Genomic DNA, 10,005 nt, shown 5'->3' on the forward strand with positions numbered 1-10,005 from the left:
CGACAGAAATTGAAATGCGAAACCACTGGAATTTACGAGGGAAAAATATCCACGTAAAATTGAGTGATGCTGACAGATACTGACTTGTAGTCAAGGCCTGTTTAACCTGCCTTATGCAACAAAACTAAAGAAAAGGCCTTCTCTTGTGCTAACTAGACTGTTGGACTTCTAGAGCTACTGAGTGCTTCCTTACTGCTCATTTCATTACGACAGACTGGGAGACAAACCCAGTCACAATTTGATTTAAGGTTGATCGCTTAATAATTTCAAGTAGTCCTAGTTTCTGTGAGGCACTGCTGTATGAGTTAGGTTTTGCCATATGCTGCTGATCTATGCCGTCCTTGTTGAAGTTGCGTTTAAATTACTTTTTTATATTTGATGTCATAAAGCAGGCACTACTGTTTGGTTTATGTGTCCGTGTGCTGCGGGACGCCAAGCTAATAAATAGAAAATTGAGGTACAAATACAGAAACGGCAGAAATGACAAAATGACGAAATTGTACCGAAACCGGGACACTGCTGCACTGTATCGGACCAAACCGTGAGATTTATGAACTGTTCAGCCTTCATACATAGATACATACATAGATACATACATATATGTACATTGATACACAAACAGACAGACTGGCGGACGGCAGACGAACGGAAACGGAAACAGAAATTAGCAGTATTTTGGTGTATTCTCAGTATTCAGTATTCGCAGTATTCTCACAGTGAAGCTGAGAGTGTGTGAGAGAAAGAGAGAAGGGGAAGGAGAGACGCACGGACACACCATCCACTGCCCTCCCCTTCCGTTCCGCTCCGTCCCAGCCTTCTAATAAGAGTCTTCCGTTGACATTCAGTCTCTCCCAAGGCCAGGCTGCTGAACCACTGCTGTCTGCCTCCTAATTGTAACAATAATTGTGGTTTCCGGCTAATCTCGGCTGGGGCTGTGACCCCAGCCCGCTGTGAGCGGATTTGAGATAATGAAATAATTGCGCGCCCCCCCCCCCCCCCCCCCCCAACTCAAAATGTTTTTGTATTTCTTATTTAGTCTTCTTCTTTCCCAGGCTCCACCACACCAACCTGAGCTCACACATTGATGAGGCATCAGCACTCATTTGCCCTCTTTCACTGCGGCTGCTTTCCACTTTAATTGAAATTTAGATTGTTGATGACCCTCCCTCTGGGTGAAGTCCAGCAAGGGAGGGGGAAGTCTGTCCAATCCGGTGGGTCACGCTGGGAAATGCCATCTATCTATCACTCTTTGTGTGTGTGTGTGTTTGCATATGTGTTTGTGTGAAAGAGATGATTAAAAGGGGATTGAGGAGAGTGTGTGTGTGAACGCTATTAATTAGTTTACCAGGGACAATGGACAGCCCACTGCGCAAGGCTTCCGATGCCTCATTACACACTTTCACACACACTCACCCAAAAATCCTCACCAGCCCCTCGATACAATGTCATGCTATAACTTCCTCGCTCTCGTCATTGAATAGAGGTGTAAAAAAAAAAATCAGGATTATATAAAAAAGAGGGAACTGGGTTACTGGAGTGTTATCCATGACATTGTGTAATATCTATTGTGTGTGAGCGTGTGTACGTGCGTGTTTGTGCTTTCCATGCCTGGTAAAAGCCCCCTGTGGATAGTCATTCAATGATGTTAACAAACATCGGCCTCTGTGGTCCTCCTAATCTCTCTGTCAGTTTCCACTCTTAGACTCCCTGACTACACAGCGGACGATGACCCTGCCTCAACACCCTATCGCTGTGTTATGTGTAAGTTATATTACGTTAAATGATGTCATGTTTTACCCTCACTAAAGTTTAGGGGGGTCTTTCAGTGGTCGATTTGATGGCTGTAACACATTGTTCAAGAAACAGCCATGTCAAGTATAATCTTCGTTGCAGTAAAACAGTAAAAAGAACAATATAAATATTAACATATGGGGTTCGACATGTGAGACTCTGCCATCATGTTCACCGCAACCCGCATAGAAGCTTTAAATCGTGTCCGTCTGGCAACGCACCCCGAAGGTGCTCTAGAAAATTATGGTGGGGACCGAAAGGTCTCTCGCCTGGCAGATTAGCTCAAAGTTCAGCCGTTTTGTTTAATGAGCCGTTTTCATTAACTCTTTAATTGAGCGAGCGAGAGGAGTGGGAAGTCGTTGGGTTCGCTGAATTAATTTCTTGAGGAGACATTAGTATGAGTACTTTTCCATCTTTTGAAAGAGGCCCGGTTATGTCACAGGGAGGTTGCGATGCTTTCAAATGCGCCTTCTTTAACAGTTCAGACTCTTCTGAATCGATGGATGGGTTTGGGGGAGGGGGGGGGGGGGGGGGGGGGGGGGTTAGGCCGTATACACACTGCAGAATAATATACTGCAGCGTTACCCCGGGAGGAGCCATATTGGAAGGTGTTCAAATGAAAACAAACTTTTTCTGCCAACTCTCAGCTTGACAGAACCGCATCAACTGTGCTTTCAGTGCCATGCCGAACGGTTTCAGATCCCGGTGCCTGCGCTATTCATCACGCTAATTAAAATGACTGGAGAACAAAAGCCAACTTAGCCCATCCAGTTTCATTAATTGCTTTTGACGCGATGGGCAGACCGGCTAGAGATAAGATCAGCACTGAGTGCTAGGAATGGTACAAATTTTAATTAGCCTCTTCTCTAGAAGTAATTTTACAAAGCCAACCAGAGATGGACTTTTTGTGCCCAATGAGAGTACATAGCTTAAGTGAGCACTCGAGCTTTAAGGAATGACCTGACTATAATTCAGTCTATGCTCCATTGGTCTTTCTTAAACTAAATGCTGCCCTATTTGTAAAAAAAAGAAAAGGAAATGGCAGCCGGCCAGAGCATAATAAAGATGTCCTTTCTTTCAAACGGCTATCCGTGAAGACTAACTTGCGATCTGCAGGGTCGAATATCATTCAAAGGTTGTGTTTCATAGCCCTTCACAACGCTAGGGTGTTCACAAGGATCTATTTAATTTCTCAAGAGCACAGTTCACTTTTTTCCAGCTAGAGATATTTCTTGCAAATGCTGTCCTGCTCATAAGGGCCGAGCTGGACCGAAAATAATATTACTCGCATTTCTCACCCTGGCTCAAACTCGTTAACATTTATTTTTCCACCCTTACTTCAACAGAAACAATGTTCCCTTCTCACTCTACCGGGCACAAACACAGACTGGCAGTGTCTGTTCCTCAGAACAGGAGCCGTGTAAGGCTACCACTGCTCGGTAGGCTGGCCGCACAAGCACATATTATATTATAGTGGCTCAAAGAATCCACAGTGACCGGCTCCGGCGACAAATGACAGGCACAGACAGCTTGCGGGCTCGGTCTGTTTAAACTAAATAAAACAAAGATGTTTTGTTTTTTTTACTCCAGACCACTTCGGCCACTTCAGTCTCTCTGGTGCCATTGGGTTTAGTTGGGTGGTTTCAACTAATTACTATTCCCTGTTCCTTTCTATGTGTTCCCTGTCCATGTGCCTCCCTTGTCCCACTGGGCCACTGGGATTTTTTCTGGCTCCCAAGAGAGTTCAGGGTCGGTCGGCGGTTGTCCAACATGGGCCCTGGGAAACCCCACGGGGCCGTGAGAAACTTGACAGCGTTTGACTCTTACAATATCAGTTTCCATAATTGGGGGGCAGGTAAGGGGCTTTCCTCGTGCGCTGTAAATGTCATTTGGCATGTTTTAGTGCCAAATGGGTCTTGGTGGGGCTGAAATGGATACTCGGTTTAGAAGGTTTAGATCTCGGGGTTGACAACCTCATGGTTTTAGGGAAACCAGAATGGATTTCTCATAGTTAGATGATCTGCTCTTTATCTCAGATCTTATATACTATGCGATATGGGATTAGTTGAGATATTAAGATAGATCTGTTTTAATCTAAATAAGATCTGTATATATTAGAATATAGAGGCAGTTCAGAACATTCTGGATTCAAGTCAAGTGGTGGCATTTGGGGGGGGGGGTTAAGACTGCAACTACTGTAGTTCCTATAAAGGCCATTAGGGGGCTCCCTGATAGTTGTATGCAGAACGACCGAGGCCAGTATGCTTCCATTCTGCTGTGATTTAAATCTCGTGATACAAAGCCAATACATTTGTTCTTCGCTCGGTTAGGATCTCAGCGGCTCCATGTTATATGCTTTGCGAGGCCCCGTTGGGCAGTTATTTTTCATGAAAACGTTATTAAGGAGGGAATATTGATGAGTTTTGGCCATAGACTTGTGCGAGGCGGCCATCCAAGTCCTCAATGTGCCAAATACAGATTATTTCCGTAGCTGGTAGGAGAGAATGGTGAGCTGGAATGGGCAAATCTACACCCTGAAATTGGTTGTGTGTAAACCCAATGGGTTCAGACAGTCAGACTCCCTGTCCATATGTTTTCCGGTCGGTGCTCAAAGTATGAATAAAATGGTGGGTTTCCTTTAAACCCACTCATTATATCTGAGCTTTTATTTGGCAATTCCGGGAAAAATAATACAAACCAAAGAGCACCAGAAAAAGTCAAAATCGAAAGTGGACAAACCAGGGCCGAAACCAAACTATACTAGCTTCCATTCATCTGTCTCAGTGAACGGAGCGACTCTCTTTGTGCACTCAGGCAGTGCCTTTGCCGATCGCTTGCCTGTGTGTTCGGTTCAGCTTGTGGCCACCACTGACAAGTGAGAGACCTGAACAGCGGCACAGCCATCGCAGTGGGCTGTCGATGTTTCCTCTTCACAGTGCGCTAACCAACCGAAACGCTCATCCAAAACTCTTCGTTCCGGGGAGTTTACAGAAATCAGGTTCTGCCGTCGTCTATTAGCCATTTTCCCAATGACTATGCTGTACAAAACAGGGCGATATAGGCCTATGTTCAAAGCTGCTCATTGGGGGAAGGGAGGGAGGGGGGATAAAGTAACTATGTCAGAGCACCTCGGCTAGACTTTGCCGCAGGTTCTGTAGCTAGACTATAAATATGACAGTTACTGTGTCTGCCCTTCAGCTTCATTTACTTTCCTTGGCTGTCTGCTGTGTGTGTGTGTGTGTGTGTGCGTGTGTGTGCGTGCGTGTGTGCGTGCGTGTGCATGTCTGTATCACTATCTCTTTTGGAAAAAAAGTATTCTCTGACTTTCTCCTGCCTTGCTACAGTAGATTGAACCTTCCGTATCATAATAACGTTATTATTATCATGTGAAAGAAAGACAGAAAATGTACTCCAATATTTGGAATCGATTCACGCTGTGAGAATGTAGCTTCTATCTACAGATAAATCAAAATTCCTCCTTTGTTTTGATAGAACTGATTCCAACTGTAGTGGACATCAGAATAGAGGGACAACAGAGGAAAATATCTTACCCAGCTCCGAAACCCCTCTTGCAAGGATGTGCAATGTTGCAGTACAACATGCTGAATGAAAACCCCAGGAAACTTCCATCCCGCATAGATTTTTTGCTGAAAAGCTAGTGAGGTAATACTGCATCTTGCAGTGAAATCATTCTTCATGCCCCGACCTGAACTTCACCCTGAATCCCATTTAATGCTGAATTATCTCAGACAAAAAAGTCGATCGGTTTCACTTTTATGCCTAAGATCCACTTGGTGAAATGGATTATATAAACACTGTAACCCAGAGTGTTTGAACGCACTGCAACATTGCAAGAGTTCTTCATCTCATGTTTCACCTCACACTAGAAGACTTCCACCACTATTGATAGATTCACTGACCCCCTGACTACAAGCGTCACCCCCCACCGCCAAGTGTGTTTTCATGTTGCGTTTCAGTCCATTGTGTGATGTGTTGACTGTGGAATGACCTGGTTTACAAACTGTGGGGTATAAATGATATATAAACACACACTCACACACACACAAAAACACACTGACACACGCAAAAACAGACTGACACACACACACACACACACAAACACACGCAGCCAGTTGTGAGCCAAAAAGCTCCTCAAAATAATAAGACACAAAAAAAGACACAGGCACATGAGCGCGCACACACACACACACACACACACACACACACACACACACACACACACACACACACACACACGTTGTATTGCATGCATGTTACAGACCTTTACACACAAACGCAAGCTCTTCGGCCCTTCCAGTGACATACCCAACTCTCTCAAACACACACACGCACGCACACGCACGCACACACACACACACACACACACACACACACACACACACACACACACACACACACACACACACACACACACACACACACACACACACACACACACACACACACACAGGCTGTTCAGATCACTGGCCACATATCCTTTGTAGTGCGCACACTGCCTTCACGCTACGTTCTCCAGGGCTCTTCATATCCGTGCGTACACGATCTACAGGGCCCGTAATACGCACTTTGAATCGCAGGCTGGATGGCCCAGACTTCCTCTGAGGAGAGTCATTAACATCAGGTCCGGTGGCTCATGTGGAACTCGTAGTTGGGCGTCTGGCGCACCATCCTCCTTCCACTCGGGCTCCCACTTTGTGTCCTCCTTGCTCTGTTTGGTCATATCTTCCTGCCGCCCACCCTTGTGTGTTCATTTTGTCCGCCTGCTTGAACACGCACACACACACACACACACACACACACACACACACACACACACACACACACACACACACACACACACACACACACACACACACACACACACACAAACATCCACACACAAGGCGCTTTTGAAATAAGGTCAAACCATAATACTCTTATTTCTGGGTACTCTACTGTAAAGAATGCTGTGGAAGCTGTCAAAATGCAAAGCAATCTGAAATATATTTTATTGTTGGTAAATGTTTGTTGTTCACTCAGTTGATTTCCTCGTGTTGGGAACCACTCTTTGCTGGCCGTCCTCCAGATGGGTACAGCTGGCCTACACCACTGGCAGCATCTTCCTCAAATGTCATTGTACGTGGTTTGAAACACATTTGAAAACACAAATATCAGGGCTGCCAAGTCGTCACCATGTATGTGACTACTTATACCCATTGTCCTAGTTTCATAACTTAGAATCCTTACCCTAACCATAAAAACATAATTGGTGATCAATGATCACTGTTGACCCCCGGGTATGAGACTCTTTGAACCACACCGGCAGGAAGTCTGCAGTCTAACAGAACCCCCTCATATGCGGCAGTATTCACTTTTTAGTTCACAATACTTGGTCAACTTACTATTTAATCACCGCATGACCACTTGAGAAGGGCTTCTGTCATGGGAATGACGTATGTTCAAAACATGCCCATAGGTTTAGAATTTGCACCACCAATTGATCCGTTGACATCTGGTTGGTGGTAATACTGTAACACATTGTTGTTGTTATTGTTGTCATTATTGTATAGTGTATGTAGTGTATACAAACTCCACCATATTCTTCTTCAACATGTCCCTAGGTAGGTATAATAAGATGGTAAAGTAAGTTCCTACAAATAAGTTTCTACCGAGAGGAGCGGATATGAGAGAGAGACTACTCCTTCCTAACTTGCCCACCTGTTTTGCTACTGTTGATCTAAGAAAGGGATAACCATTTGGTGAGGATAGGGGAAGCTTGAATATGTGCATGTCCAACCTACAATCAATTCCTCTTAGGTGTTTGCTTTGGAGCTTTATGCCGCTTTTTCGCCGTAATTTCTATGAATTTCTCTGAATAAGTATAACCACTGAATAAGATGTCCTCAGATCTCTTTTGTGGTGCATTGGATAGAGCTGATGATTACCACATCTGGGGACAAGGGTTCAAGTCCTGGTGAGGCAGTCTCCATGAATCCAATGATTTGGTAATGTGGTTTTGGAAAAGTAATGATGACACATGAATTTCTATGTCTAAGTATAACCTCTGTCCAGAACGCTGCAGGCATCCAACGCCACGGCGGATCGCTGGGTTCAAGTCCTGGTCAAGGGCATCTGCTTGGAAACCTAAGTTACTGATGAGATTTGGGAAGAATAACTATGTCAGGGGAATTGTAATATCAAGTATAACCTGATTAATCACATGGTTGGAGGAGAGATTTGACATTCAATTCGTATGACATTGTTATGTTTAGAAAAAAGAATTAAAACCCATAGTTACCTTGGCGGTACTTGAACACAGGACCTCGGTACCGATGGCTGGAGATTGGTGAGTGGTCGGAAGTTACGTTTGACATTATATTCACAAAAATTACTATGTTTAAAAAAAACACTAACATAAAAACGACTTGAACCTGGGTCTCCAGTAGGTCATACAGATGAAACACTTAGACACTAACTAAGCCATGTTGGAATTTCTATTTTAAATTTGTAGACTTCTGTTTCATTCTCTGTCTTGACATTATATTTGACTTTAAATTCACGTGACTTAGCGGCATTTTCAAAAAGTAAAGACCAGCAGTCCATTAAAATGCAACTATTCAAATTAAATACATGTCCAACAAGACATTTGCTGGATAACGTTAAAAATGGTGTAGTTTGGAGAAACTCTTTTGGTTACCGGTTATTACCATATGGTGCGACGGTCGTTCGAGGTTAGAGTTCAAAGATCTTTGCATGCTTCTAACCGAACCTTGGCCGTGCATCCTATGATTATATAGGAGGGTATATTATTGAAAAAGTGTGCGTTAAAGGCAAAAGAGCAAGTCATCTGAGTAAGAAATAGGAGGTGTGTTGTGAGAGCGTGTGAAGAGTATAATTTGAGTGATTCTCACGATCAATGCTTGAGAGTTGGCAGCCCTGCAAATCTACATCTTCACAATTTATTAAATATTAGTCCGCCTGAAGTATGGATCTGATCCGGCTAGATTGAACTATTGGCTGCTTTGTCTCGAAGCTGTTGCTCATCTAAGTGGGCGCATCTGAGGATTTATGTTGAATCCAAATACCTAATTTAAACCTAGACCACTGTTTGCATTTCCTTCAAACATCAGTGCAACTATTCAAAACACAATTGATAACACAAATATACATTTCAATATTAAATGTCTAAAACATTGATCATGACCCTGATCTTGTTTTCATTGTTTCAATAAGTTAGGAAGATAAAGATTGACAGGTCGTGACACAACGGTACCCTATTACAATACTACCTATCAGAATGATAAACAATCATAATGCTATAAAACATGAAGCTAACCAATCACAATGCTATCAATCACAATGCTATCATGCTGAAGCTAACTAATCACAATGCTATCAATCATAATGCTAACCAATCACAATTCTTTCCGCATGTACTGCTGCTATCCACAAATCGCCACCTGTGTTCCACTCCGGCGATTTTCTTCCACTTGAAACTTCATCATCTTCACCCCAAAGTGAAGATCTATCCTCGACATTCATATAATACTCCACTGTAAAAGTGTACACACAGACAAAGTGCCATAATGGCAGACAATGGTTAATAAATCCAGGCGCTCAGCCGGCCTCTCCCTGATTGTAATAGAGTGAGCGTCGCCGACCCGTTTCCCGGACTCACGAGCAACCATGTGGCGCCGGGGGGACCTAATGAAGTGCCGAGACGCCATTGGAAGTCAATTCAAACAAGCGAGCACAAGCCGTTCCCATCACGTTGTCATTATGCATTGACGCAGCAGACAGAGCACGTCGAACGCAAATAGTCCTCGCTGTCAGCAGGCTAGGGTTAGAAAACCCTCTTCTTTTTAGTGTTTCGAAGCCACTTAAAATGCTCATCATCGTTTTTCTGAGCCTGTGGCTTTGTCACTTCAAGATAACTGCCTTATTTTGTCTCCTGCAACGCCCGCATAAAGCTTTTCTCCCCAAGATCTCAGCCACAGTTTCCTACCAAACATTTTCACTATCCTGCTGCCAGCATGCTCTCTTTAACATATTGTATACATGCTTGCGCTTAAAGGTACGGTGTTGTTCACTGATTCTCGATTTTTTGAGAGATGCTGGCACTGTTGCCAAGATGAAGAATCACAGAATTCCTCAACTCAGAGTCTACCTTGTCAGATCTTACAATAGACCCCCCCTTTACCCAAATTTCCAGAA

The sequence above is a fragment of the Gadus chalcogrammus genome, chromosome 23, assembly GCF_026213295.1.
Source record: "Gadus chalcogrammus isolate NIFS_2021 chromosome 23, NIFS_Gcha_1.0, whole genome shotgun sequence".
Classification (NCBI taxonomy): domain Eukaryota; kingdom Metazoa; phylum Chordata; class Actinopteri; order Gadiformes; family Gadidae; genus Gadus; species Gadus chalcogrammus.